This window comes from Phalacrocorax carbo, chromosome 3 (genome assembly GCF_963921805.1).
Source record: "Phalacrocorax carbo chromosome 3, bPhaCar2.1, whole genome shotgun sequence".
Classification (NCBI taxonomy): Eukaryota; Metazoa; Chordata; class Aves; order Suliformes; family Phalacrocoracidae; genus Phalacrocorax; species Phalacrocorax carbo.
In genome coordinates, this window is record NC_087515.1 from 127,754,783 (window position 1) to 127,767,486 (window position 12,704).

Consider the following 12,704-nt stretch of genomic DNA (forward strand, 5'->3'; position numbering starts at 1 on the left):
CTCCAGAAACTCACGGGATAGAGAGATGGAAGAAAAGTCCACCGAGGGCTCTTAAATACAAAGATGTCACTTCTGGCTTGCAAAGTTACCGACCTGCATGTTGCTGAAGCCTTCAAGACCCTTCATGGGGGATGTCAGCAAAGGCTTGTCCTGTCCTGGATCTCCTCCCTTCCAAAAGGTCCCAGGGCTGGGAGCACCCTACAGAGATCTTCCACCTGAGCTGGGGAGAGGGGTTGGAGGCCTCTGGCTGGACACGCACAGCATGGGCAGGATTCATCCTCCCCTGGCACTTGCTGACAGCAGATGAGATCTTGGCGCCGCTCCCTGAGCGGATTTTTAGGATCACAGGCATTTCTTCTTGGGCCTGCCCATGTTGATCTCAGCCTGCCCCTCCCTGCACTCCCAAGCTTCTCACCCAGCCAAACCTTTCACTCTGCTTCATTTAAAATAGAAAATTAATAATTAACTGGCCCGTCCTTTGAGCGGCACGTAAAGGAAAACCATAACACCTGCCTTACGGGTTGTCTGTTGCCTTGGAGCCTGTTTGTTTTTCCAGCAAGCTCCTCTCCATGAGCAGGATGCTGGTGTTTCGGGGTGGCCTCGACCGCCCCGGGGCTATCCTCCACCATCCAGAGCCACCTCTCTTTGCAACCAGCCCGTCCTACGGCAATGCATCTCTTGGCCACAATATTTGTGAAATACTGTGAATATTTCAGAAGCTGCCTGCCTTTTTGCATCTGCAGGGTCTTCCCTCCGTGCCCAGGTGTGCCGGTGGGTCACCAACCCCTTGCAGCATCTCACCACCTTCTCCCACCTCCATCCTCTTGTACCCACCTCGCAGCACACGTCAGCGTGCTCCCGCTGCTGCAAGGTGGGATGGGAGGCAACTTCCCTCTAGTCAGGGAATTTTGGGGTGCTGGAAGATGATAGGAAAGGAGGTTGGTTGGTTTGATCTCCTGCTTGCTTGTTATTGAAATTATTAATTTTTTATCCTCTTTTTATGAAAGGTGCTTTGGTTGGCTGGAGAGAGAAGGTTGGCCCTTGCCTTTTCCACTGGAGAAGGAAAGTCCTGTGTTAGTTCCCATCCCAACTAAAGACCAGGAACATTGCCACCTCCTTCTGTGGGGCTTCAAGGACGACTACAACAACAGCCAGAGAAGCAAAGGTGCCTCTTTTAGATATATTAAATCTAAACCCAAATAATTCTGGCAGAACTGGATGAAGGAAATCCTATTCCATAAAGATTCACCCTCCCAATTGATTGGCGAGCTTGCAAATGCTCTAACCCTCCTCCCTTATTTTTACGACACCCATCAAGATGTTGTTAGTGTTAAATCTCCATCCCAGTGCAAATCAACCGATGGGTTAATATTTATTAAGGGACAGGGAGCATGCCAACACGCCCCTCCTGAGCTAGCCAGGGCAGACCAGGCTCAAACCAAGAAAATATTCAGCTTTTTCAAACCTTCTCATCACCCTCCTAAAAATGTAGTGTTTTCCCTTATGCTGCTAAAATTACTTGCAGCAACACAGGTTTGAGGGGTTTGGAGTCAGACCCGACCCAACACCGGGGCAGCACCCAGGGGCCTTTACACATCCCCTTGGCCCTGCACTGGTGTTTTTTTGCTGCTTATTAAGATGGCGTTTCCCACGGGTTTCCACCAGCAGCTCCAGACCTGATCTCTTTCAGGGGTGTTTCAGGCAATTCCAGCCCTCACGCGCTCCTCATGGGACAGCGAACTGTCGCCCCTCTCCTTCCTGGCAGCGCCGGGGTGCAGCCCGGGAGCTTGGTCCCCGCAGCGGAGGAGCAGGGTGAGTGCTGCAGGTGACAGCAAAGCTGTAAGAAGAGAAACCTGCTGGGTGGGGACGACGCTATTTTCCCCTTTAATCTCAATTTTTAATGTTTTTATATAGGGTTGCAGACAGTGCGGAGTGATACACATGCCTGCCCCACTGGTTGGCCGTGGAGACGCTGCCCCGGCTCGGGGGGATGCTACCAACAGCACCTATGGGCAGGGAGGCAGAGGATTCCATAGGAAGGCAGGTGCGTGTGTAGAAAGGCGGATGAGTGTATACGAAGGCAGGTGAATGTATAGGAATGTGGATGGGCTTATAGGAAAGCAGGTGAACATGTAGGAAAGCAGATGAATGTGTAGGAAGGCAGGTGGGCATATAGGAAGGTAGGTGAGTGTATAGGCAGATGAGTGTATAGCAACATGGATGGGCATATAGGAAGATAGGTGGGCATATAGGAAGGCAGGTGAGTATATAGGAGGTCAGGTTAATGTCTAAGAAGGCAGATGAGCATATAGAAAGGCAGTTGAGCACTTGGAAAGGCAGGTGAGTGTGTGGGTGGGAGGATAAACATATAGGAAGGCAGGTGAGCATATGGGAAGGCAGATGAGTGTATAGGAAGGCAGGTGAGCGTATAGGAATGCAATTGAGCATATGGAAACACAGGTGAGTGTGTAGGTGGGCGGATGAGCGTATAGGAAGGCAGATGAGTGTACAGGAGGGCAGGAGAGCATATAGGAAGGGTGTTGAGCATATGGGAAGGCAGGTGAGTGTGCAGGAAGGTGGATGAGTGTGTAGGGAGGCCAGTGAGTGTATAGGGAGGCCGGTGAGCATACAGCCCCCGCCAGCCCCTGAGGGGTCAGCTGCCTGCAGCCCCCGAGCGGCAGCACCTCCTTCCATCAGCGGTAGCCGGTGCTTGTGGGGGGTGGTGGCTCTGCAGGCCGGGGGCGAGGCCCAGCCCAGCAGAAACCTCTAACTCCCCGTGGCTCCGAGCCACCCAAACCTCGCCTCACCGAACGCGGCCGCGCCGGCAGAGTCGTGCCGGACCCGGCGTGCCGGGGCTGTGCCGAGATGACTCATCCCGCTGCATGCAGCAGCACACTTCCAACTAGCAACAAATGAAAATAGAAATGTCCCTGGCTCCTGAGCCAGGAATAATGTTGCAGGCTATTTTTTTGGTGGTTTTTTTTTCCCTTTAAAGTGAAATCCCTTTTTTTCTTTGACTCTCTAACTCAGCCCCAATAAAGCCACCGGCAAAGTCTCCTCCCCGGCTTCTCCGCTGTGGCCCGCGGCACGTCGGCTGCCAGCGTTGGTGCCAGTGGGGGCGGATGCAGGAGGAGAGAAGCAAAGCCCAGCGAGGCGGGTCTGGGGGGACGATGCCACGTCCTGGTGGGGCATGGCTGGGTGGTTTTCTGGGATGCAGAACTTGGGAGCAAAAAGGGGAGAAGGAGGAGTGCTTGGGGGTGTAGCCCAGGCTGCTTTGGAGGTTTATATGGTGAGAGAAGGAGGGAAGAGAGGATGGACGACTGCTGGGATGGAGAGCTGGGAGATGGGAACGGCCAGACCCTCCTGCCTCGGTGGTGGGACAGGGATACTGGGTCTCCTCGCTCTGCCTGCTTTGGGATGAGCATCCGCTGGTGGCTGCCATCAAATGGCAAAGGGGGGGTGATGGAAAGTGGGGAAGAGGGGGAGCTGGGTCCGTGCCGGTCCCCATGGAGCTGCCGGGGGCTGGTGGTGGTTGCAGCCGTGGCAGAGGTACAGGGACACCCCGGGAAGAAGCACAACAGTGTTATCTCAGTCACCGCACGTAACCGCCGCTCCCGTTCCACACTGCCCGACAGGCCTCCCTGGGGCCCTGCCAGCCTTTTTTGGGAGGTGATAAACTGAGTCTCACTGCTCTATCAGGCCAGCCCACACCTAGGATCCAGCAGAAGGCGGCCGCTCTCCCCACCCCTGCCTGAACCCTGGCTGCAGGACGCTCGTCCCCCTGGCAGACCCCATCCAAACTGCCCCAGGGATGAAGCAGAGCACAGCACACTCATTAAAAACAATTAAAATAGCAATTAAGGACTATTTACATAGCTGCTCATCCATAACCTCTAGCTTCCGGGAAGCAAGACCATGCTACAGGTGACTTTTCCCAGGGGATCGGAGCTGGATGACGTGTGGAAATAATTTGTGGATTTTTTTTGGAGTTTCTCCAAAAAATGATCACACAATTTTCTTCTGCCATTTCTCCTCGGCCAACCCTGCGTGGGTGTAACCCCACCGCCCGCTCCACATGGGGCCCCAGCAATGGGGATGTCCCAGAGGGGCACTCGGGGACCCTCGTGCCGGATGCTGGGGGATAATCCAGGCCACCCACACTTGATTTTAGAGTTAGGAAGGGAGCAGGCAGCTCTCCCGGGCTGCTGCCCGTGCCAGCCCACGCTCCTGCCTGCAGCTGGGGAAAACCTCCATCGAGCTTGTACAAACTGGCCAGGCTCGAGGCAGCTCCAAAACATCTCCGGGGCATCCTATGCCACATCAAAGTGCTTTTCCGGCAGCGATGGAGGTGCTTCTTCTTGGGGTTCAGGATGGCTGGGGGGCTGCTGGGGCTGCCGTGCCCGGTGCAGCTTGCACACCCGGGCGTACACAGGGCTGGGGCTCCCCTCGCTGCCCGGCTCCTCCTGGATGATGACCTCCTGCACCGGGATGCTCGGCTCATCCCTGGTGGGCAGGGATGGGGAGTCCCTCGGGGTGCTGCCGGCATCCCAAGGCTTTTTCAGCATCCCAGCTTTGTACCGGATGCTTTCATAGATGGTCCCCTCAGCATCCAGTGCAGTGTCCGCTGCAGGTGTGCCAGCATCCCCGGGCAGAACCGGCAGCTGTCGGTGCCGCAGAAACTCAGGGGTCCTTGGAGACGGTCCGGAGAGTTCCTGGGAATGGGGTGTCCAGCCCGGCACCTGCAGCCTGGGGTGTCCCGCACCGGCGTTATCCGGGTCTCCCGGCACCACCAGGCTGTCTGCCTGCTGCTGGGGCTCACCAGGAGAGGGGATGCCTGCAGGGAGGGAAAAGAGGGGGTGCTGAGCCGGCGAGGGTACCCCCAGCACCATCGCCCTGGGGGTCATCCCTGGCTAATGCGAGGGTAAAGTAGCCCTGAGGAAATGGGATTAAACAGGTCCCGCTCCCACTTCTGTCCCCGCTCCCCACTTTTAGCAAGAAAGATAATAAAAAGCAAATTAAAAACAGGGCGAGAATCCCCAGGTTGGTGGCGGGGGATGGCAGCGGGGCCAGCGCGGTGTCGGGACCTGCCGCCCGCCTTCCCGTGCGGCGGCTCATGCCTTTGGTCAAATATTTATTTAAGAAGGAGGCTCTGCTCTGTGAGCAGGATCTGTCAGCACGGGGAGCTGGCAGAGCAGGACGCCCAGCCGGTTTGTTCGCTCCGAAAGCGAAGTAGGCTCTGGAAAAAGCTACGTAACCGGGTGTTTCTCCTCCTGTTTTAAATATGTGGGGGTATGGTGGTCCTGTGGGATTTGGGTGCAGGAGCCGGGGCGCTCCCTGCCCCAGCTGCGGTGCGGGGTGCGTACGTGCCTGCAGCACGGCGGTGGAGGCACGGGCTGGTGCAGGAGCTTGCAGGGTCGGATCCAGGCCAGAGCCCCTCGGGGCCAGCACAGCCTCCTCACCGCCCTCCAACTCTGGCCTGGCAGAAAGCAGCCCCATGAGCACCCCAACATGAGCACCCCAATGCAAGCATCCCAGCATGGACACCCCAACATAAGCACCCCAAAGTGAGCAACCCCAACATTAACATCCCGAAGCAAGCATCCCAACCTGAGCACCCCACCGTGAACACCTCAATGCAAGCATCCCAACATGGACACCCCAACATAAGCACCCCAAGGTGAGCACCCTCAGAACAAGCACCCCAGCACGAGCCCTCTGTTAGCATCCTGTCAGCTCCCCAATGTGAGCGCCCCAGCATGAGCATCCCAACCTGAGCACCCCACCATAAGCACCCCAATGCAAGCATCCCAACAAGGGCACCCCAACATGAGCACCCCACCCTGAGCATCCCGAAGCAAGCACCCCAGCATGAGCACCCCAATGCAAGCACCCCAACATGGGCACCCCGATATGAGCACCCCAGCCTCGGCACCCCACCACCAGCCCCAGTGTGGACACCCCGTGAGGCCCCGATGCGAGCACCTCAGCGAGAGCACCGCGGCGCACCCCCGCAGCCCACCTGCTGCACCCCAAGGGGCCGAGGCTTCGCTTTCGGGGAGTCCCTGCCCCATCCTTCTGCAGCAAAGCAGGAGAGGGTGAGGGGTGCCCCAGAAATGGGGTACGGGGGGGGGGCAGGCTGGCAGAGCCACCCCATAAAATACTCAGGAGCTCCCCGTTGTGGTGCAAAGAGAAGCAGGAATTTTGCTCGAGCACCTCGAAGCTCAGCCGCGGCGTGGCGGAAAGGGGAAATTAATACGTGGGGTTTAATCGTCCTCGTTATCTGGCGATGCCGAATAAAGCACTCCTGGTGTAAATGGGAAGAGAAACTTGTTCCCGGCTGTGTGGAAAAGCAAATGGGCTGAATGCTTAATCCGGCAGGAGGGTTTGGAGCATTAAAACACCATTTTTTAAAGCTTTCCCCAGGCAATTCTCTTTCTGCCGGCGCCGAGCAGGCCAGGGCGTATTTTAAAACATCTGACATGGTCCTGCTGGAGGAACTGGGACGCCCAGCAGGCTTTTACTGGGATATTTTGCTGTAACTGGGAATTTTAGGAGCTGATTTTTGGATGCAGCTGCCAGCCCGTGTGGCCTCCTGCCCACCCAAATGCCCTCGCCATTGCCATGGGGCATCCCCATCTTCTCCTCCGTGCCCGGGGATGGAGAGCAGCTCCTTGCCGCTAATAAGCGTCACTAATTTCCTCTGTTTTGGCTGCCGTGACCCCGGCCGGGGAGGGGGTGCAGGGCTGAAGCCCCCCACATCTAGCCAAGGGCTGGCTCAAAGTCCCGCCAAGCCCCTGAGCTCTTCCAAGTTCATCCGTCAGGCAAATCATTAACCGGGCTGGGTTGCCGGAGCGAGGCTGATCCGCGGGGACCTTCGGACCGCGGTGCCCGGCTCCATGACACCGGCGTGGCCCTCCCCTGGGGCATGGCCAGCATCCCAATACGTGGGGTGAGCCCAATCCTGCTGCACCCCACGCCTGCCGTGGGAGCTGGGGGAGACCCACGGGCCTTCCATGGCCAGGGCCACCCAACCCCTGGGTGTGCGAGGGCCCTGGGAGCAGCAGGGCCAGAGAGGGCAGAGGGGCGCAGCGGCCGTGCCCCCGTGCCGTGACCTACCCCCCAGCAGTGCTGCTCCCCCGTTGCCGGAGCCCAGCCTTGCCAGCTTCACCTGCAGCGGAAGGAGACAAGTGGGTGCTCATGTATTAGTCCCCTGGCACTCACGCATCCGCCCCCGGTACATCTGCATCCCCCCTCTCTGACCCTCCTGTATCCTCCCTGGAGATTGTGCATCCCCCGACCACTTGTGCACCCCCTCCTGGCACATGTGCATTCACCCAGCGCTTGTGCACATCCCCTTCCCCAGGCACTTGTGCGTTGTCCCCCCAGGACTTGTGCACCCCCCAGGCACTCATGCATCCCCCGACCACTTACACGTCCCTCCAGCACTTGTGCACCCCCTCCTGGCACTTGTGCACCCCCTCCTGGCACTTGTGCATCCCCCCAGCACTTGTGCATCCCCCCTGGGTACTTGTGCACTGCCGCCCCGCCCCGCCCCCCACTTGTGCATCCCGCTCCAGCGCTCGAGCATCCCCGCTACCGCTTGTGCACCCCCCTGGGCGCTTGTGCACCCCCCGGCCACTCACACACCCCCCCAGCCCTTGTGCCAGCAGCATAGGTGTCGGGGAGCTCAGGGGCACCCACGATTTGGGGGGGCGGGCGGGGGTGTCAGCATGGGACCATGGGCGGGGGGGCTGCCCTCTGCCAGCCCCGACTGGCCCCAACTGGCCCAACAGCTCCGGGGGAGGGGGGCACCTACGCCCCCTCTGCTCAACCCCACCAAACCCTAGGTGGGGGGCACCCATGGGGTGGGGCACCCCTGGGGTGGGTCCCACCGTGGCCGGGGCCACCCGCTGTCCCCATCCCAACTCCCCCCACCCTTTGCCTGGCCCTGCCGCTTTTCGGGGGGCCGAGCGAAGCCGTTTGGGGTGAATGCGGGGCGAGGAGAGGGCTGTTCCCCCGGCTGACGCTGGAGGGCTCCCAAAGCACGCGTGACCCGCGTGGGGCCCGGCGGGGTTCCCTCAGCCCCCCCCCCCCCCGACCCCCCCCGCCCTCCAGCCGGGCCGAGCAGCCACCGATGGGCAGCCGAGGGCGCGGTGGGGACCCCGGGGGTCTCACCCCACGGACGAGCGCAGGGGGTTCTTCCATTTTTTGGGTGGAAAACCGCCGGTTCGCCCTGCGGAAGGAGGAGGGAGAGGTGAGCGGAGCTGCGTCCCATCCCCAGGGATGCTCGGGGGGGGCTCGGAGGTGACACAGGCCCCCCCATCCCCTCCGCTCGCTGCTCTTTTCTGTTTAGTCACGCACCGTGTCCCCTTCCCCAGCGCTCGTCCCCTCTCCGCTTGACCCCACGCAGGTTGGCTGCACCCAGAGCATCCTCCAGCTCTGGCTCCCCATCCCGCGCCGACATGGACGTGACCCCCTCCCCATCCACGGCATTTCCCTGGAGCCCACGAAATCCATGGCAAACCCTCGGGAAGAAGCCAAACACACCGATCCCGCCCCCCCCCGCCCCCTTTTTGCCCCCCTCCAAGGGAACGTACCTGTGGAAGAAGGAGCAGAGGAGGAGCAGGAGCAGCAGCAAGAGGCTGGTGCTGGCCAAGCCCCAGGCCACCGCGGCACCCGGGGCCACCGAAGCCTCTGCCAGCGCCATCGAGCCCTGGAGGGAGGCAGAGCTGGGGGAGAGACGAGCCCCAGGTCAGGCCCACAGAGGGGGACTGGGGTAATAACGGGGTGCAGGGGGCTGGTTAGGGGGTGCTGGAGTGGAGCTCCCGTTCTCCCTTTAATATCAGAAGCAATTTTTCCAGGGATCCCTCCCCATCCTTTCATCCCAGTGGGATGCCCAGCATCATCCCACCCTTCTCTCCCTTTCTGGCAGGAGAGGATTTTGGGGCTATTGCGGGTGCAGGAAAGCTCTGTGTGTCAAACAAGTGCACGGTGGTGGCACCCACGGCCCCGCTCGCCGGCAGGGTCCAGGCAGGCGTGCCCCATCCCCACCCCGGGTTCTCGGAGCGGTGGCCGCTCTCGCCTCTGCAGTGAGGGGCAGCGGGTGGCAAAACCAGCTGGAGCATGCGGGGGGGGGTGGGGGGTGATGCTGGGGTATGGGGGGGTGACGCTGGGGTGGGGGGGGTGATGCCATCACACTGGGTATCCCCACTGGGGTGCCTCTGAACCCACACCAAGCACAGGGAGGCCAACCTGCTTGAGAAAACACATTTCCAGCCTCCCCCCAAAAGTCCCTGGCTCCTTCTTCCACCCAAACCCCACTGCCTAAAACTCGGGGTGAACTGAGCTCCTCTGGCAAGGCTGGCTTCCAAGACGAGAGCCTGGCAAACCAAACCACTGAACAGGCTGAGCTCGCTCTGCCGGCTGTGACTCAGCCTTCCCGGCACGGCGTCCCGGCTCCCAGAGCTATGCTGGGGTTTGGGGACACCACGGTCCTGCAGCTCCAAGGCCAGGCCCACCCCCCGGCTGGGCGTGAAGGCAGGCCTCAGCCTGACGGTGCTTTTGCCCGTAGAACAAAATTAATTAGGGATTTATTCCCAATGGATGCTCCAGCCACCTTCCTCCAGCTGATCTGGCAGCCCTGGGGCACACGCTGGGTCCGAGCACCGGTGATGTCCCGCACCGCCGAGCCCTCCAACCCACCGCATCCCGCACCAGCCCGCTCTGCCTCAGTTTCCCCAGCTGTGCCCTGAGATGAGCAAGACCAGCGTCAGTTTGAGGTGCCTGCCCACACCCCACCTTTCTTGGCACCCCAGCCTGGGGTGGGGACAGGGCTGGGGGCACCCTGTAGCCTGGGACCCTGCAGTTCCCACTCCCGAGGAAGCCACTCACCCCATGGCCGTGCTGGACACCTGGGCTGGGCAGGGCCAGGTGCAACCGGCTCCTCTCGACGCTCAACTTTGGACAGAAGCAGTAGATGGGTGGCACCCGCCGCACCCAGCTCCCGCAGGACACCCGTCAGCGCCCGGGCTCGGCAGAACGTGTCTCCAGCCGTCACGGGCATGTCAGGGTAACCTGCACCCTGGAAGGGGTCCTGCACCCCCAGCACCCCTGAAACCTGCACCCCCAGGAGGGTTCCTGGTACCCAGGAGGGGATCCTGCACCCTCCCCAGGCTCAGCACCCCTCAGATGGGCACCCCCAGGAGGGGTCCTGCTCCCCCAGCACCCCTGAAACTTGTATCCCCCAGGAGGATTTCTGGTCCCCTGCACCCTCAGACCCAGCACCTCAGAGACCTGCCCCCCAGGAGGGGTGCTGGTACCCAAAGTGGGGCTCCTGCACCCCTCAGACTCAGCACCCCTGAGACCGGCAACACCTGGAGGGGTCCTGTACCCCCAGATCCAGCATCCCTGAAACCCGTGGCCCCCAAAGGGGTCCTGCATTCCCAGGAGGCTTCTTACACCCCCAGAGCCAGCAGCCTTGAAACCCACAGCTCCAGGAGGGGCCCTGAACCCCCAGAGCCAGCACCTCAGAGACCTGCACCCCATGAAGGGTCCTGCACCCCTGGAGCCAGCACCCCTGAGACCCCTCTGGGGAGCACAGTCCTGACCCCAGGACCAGCCCTGTCCCACTTCCCCCGAGCTCTCCCCAGGCACCCACCTCTCGCCCAGCTCCTCTGCCCCAGCACTGGCCATGCCCTCCATCCCAGACCCCAGATACATGGATCATCCCCCAGCCTGGATCCCACCCATGCCTGATCTCCAGCTGTGCTGGATCCCTGTCTGTCCTGGATCCCCATCCGTCCTTGATCCCACTTTGTCCTGGATCCCACCCTGTCCAGGATCCCAGTCCATCCTGGATCCCTGTCTGTCCTGGATCCTCCTCCATCCTCAATCCCTCTCCATCCTGGATTGCCTCCTCTCCAGGATCCCGCCCCATCCTGGATGCCCAGCCATCCTGGATTCCTGTCTATCCTAGATCCCCATCTGTCCTGGATCCTCATCCATCCCAGATCCCTGTCTGGCCTGGATTCGCATCTGTCCAAGATCAGCCCCTGTCCAGGATCCCGCTCCATCCTGGATCCCCCCTGTCCTGGATCGCTCCCCCCCTTCACAGAGCCAGAAGAGGACTGGGGTCCTGCTCCCTTCCCCTTAAAAAGGCTCCAAAGTAAAACCAACCCCCATCTGTTTATTTAAAAGCTGTTAAATCTATGGATCCAACCTGGGAGGGATTTGCAGGCAGCTTCCCAGCACTCCCAGTGCCCGGCACATCCCTGCCCACAGCCCGGGCCAGGCTGGGATCCCGCAGGGTTCCCGCCATCCGCTCTCGGCAGCAGAAACGCCCCGGGTCGGTGCAGCACCTGCACGTCGCCGTCCTCACCCACGCCCGTGTGGCACCAGCACAAGCACCCAAAAAGCCATCAAAAGACCCCTGTGGTACCCCCTTGCCCTCAGGCTGCTGCGCCCAGCGCGGCTCCGACTTCCCCAACCAAAGGGTGTTAGTGGCATTTTGAACATTTGAATAATTTGCTCAGTTGTGATGCACGCAGAGGCAGAATTTGGGGGGAAAAGGAAAAAAAACCCAATATTTTTCAGCAGGCATTTTAAAGCCCTGATGCTGATGGGGGTACTCCTGCTCGGAGCATCCTGGCACGGGAGGAGAGGAGAGCGGAGCAGAAAGTCCTGTGAAATTCGCATTTAAAGGCAAGAAGCTGAAGAAGTTTGTGCAGGAAAGGAACGGTGGGGGAGGAGGGGAAAAAGAGGCAACTTAGGGGAAGCTGAGAAAAGAAATAAATTGTGGCTACTTATTGTGAATGAGTCCTTTTTCCTTCCCTTCCCTTCCCTTCCCTTCCCTTCCCCTCCCCTCCCCTCCTCTTCCCCTCCCCTTCCCCTCCCCTCCCCTCCCCTCCCCTCCCCTCCCTTCCCTTCCCTTCCCTTCCCTTCCCTTCCTTCCCTTCCCTTCCCTCCTTCCCTTCCCTTCCCTTCCCTTCCCTTCCCTTCCCTTCCTTCCCTTCCCTTCCCCTTCCCTTCCCTTCCTTCCCTTCCCTTCCCTTCCCTTCCCTCCCCTCCCCTCCCCTCCCCTCCCTTCCCTTCCCTTCCCTTCCCTTCCCTTCCCTTCCCTTCCCTTCCCTTCCCTTCCCTTCCCTTCCCTCCCCTCCCCTCCCCTTCCCTTCCCTTTTCCTTCTTTTCCCTTCTTGTTCCTTTTTTGTTTTCTTTTTCTTTTCCCTTTTCCTTTTTTCCTTTTTCCTTCTCTTTCCTTTTTCCCTTTCCTTTCTTTTTCCCTGTTTCCCAGCCCCCGTCTGCTTTTCAGCCCCTTCCACATAAACACATGCATCACCACCAAACCACCCGTGCCCCATGCCCCAGAGGTACCAGGATCCCCGACTGCCCCCTCCTCTCCGGGAGCATCCCTGGCCGCCCGCAGTGCGATTCCAGGGGCAGGGAAAGCTCCAGGAGGAGAAAGAGAAAAGATAAATAAATCTGCTGCTTTCTCCGTTGGAAACCCTTGCTCGTAAGGGTGCTTGCTGAGGGTCTCCAGCCCGGATGGACGCGTCCTCCCCAAAATCTGGCCTCGTTTATTCCTCTGGAAACACAGCATCCCCCGTCTGCGCGGAGGCGGCTTCCTGGGAAATGAGTCCGGACTGAGCTGGGAAACCTGGAGCCGAGGGAGCACAGCTTTGCCCCCCCCAGACCTGACCTATTCACCT

The 12,704-nt window shown here is 60.1% G+C and overlaps 2 long non-coding RNA genes across 2 annotated transcripts in view; one reads left to right on the forward strand and one right to left on the reverse strand.

The window, feature by feature from the left end:
* LOC135312707 (uncharacterized) overlaps positions 1-424 on the reverse strand; it is a 5,325-nt gene extending 4,901 nt beyond the window's left edge. The window contains exon 1 of the long non-coding RNA XR_010372396.1: positions 94-424. This is a non-coding gene — a long non-coding RNA (uncharacterized LOC135312707). The remainder of the gene's footprint in view (positions 1-93) is intronic.
* LOC135312706 (uncharacterized) overlaps positions 1-6,353 on the forward strand; it is a 6,645-nt gene extending 292 nt beyond the window's left edge. The window contains exons 2-4 of the long non-coding RNA XR_010372395.1: positions 1,008-1,165; positions 1,691-1,812; positions 1,915-6,353. This is a non-coding gene — a long non-coding RNA (uncharacterized LOC135312706). The remainder of the gene's footprint in view (positions 1-1,007; positions 1,166-1,690; positions 1,813-1,914) is intronic.
* The last annotated feature ends 6,351 nt before the right edge of the window (positions 6,354-12,704 follow it).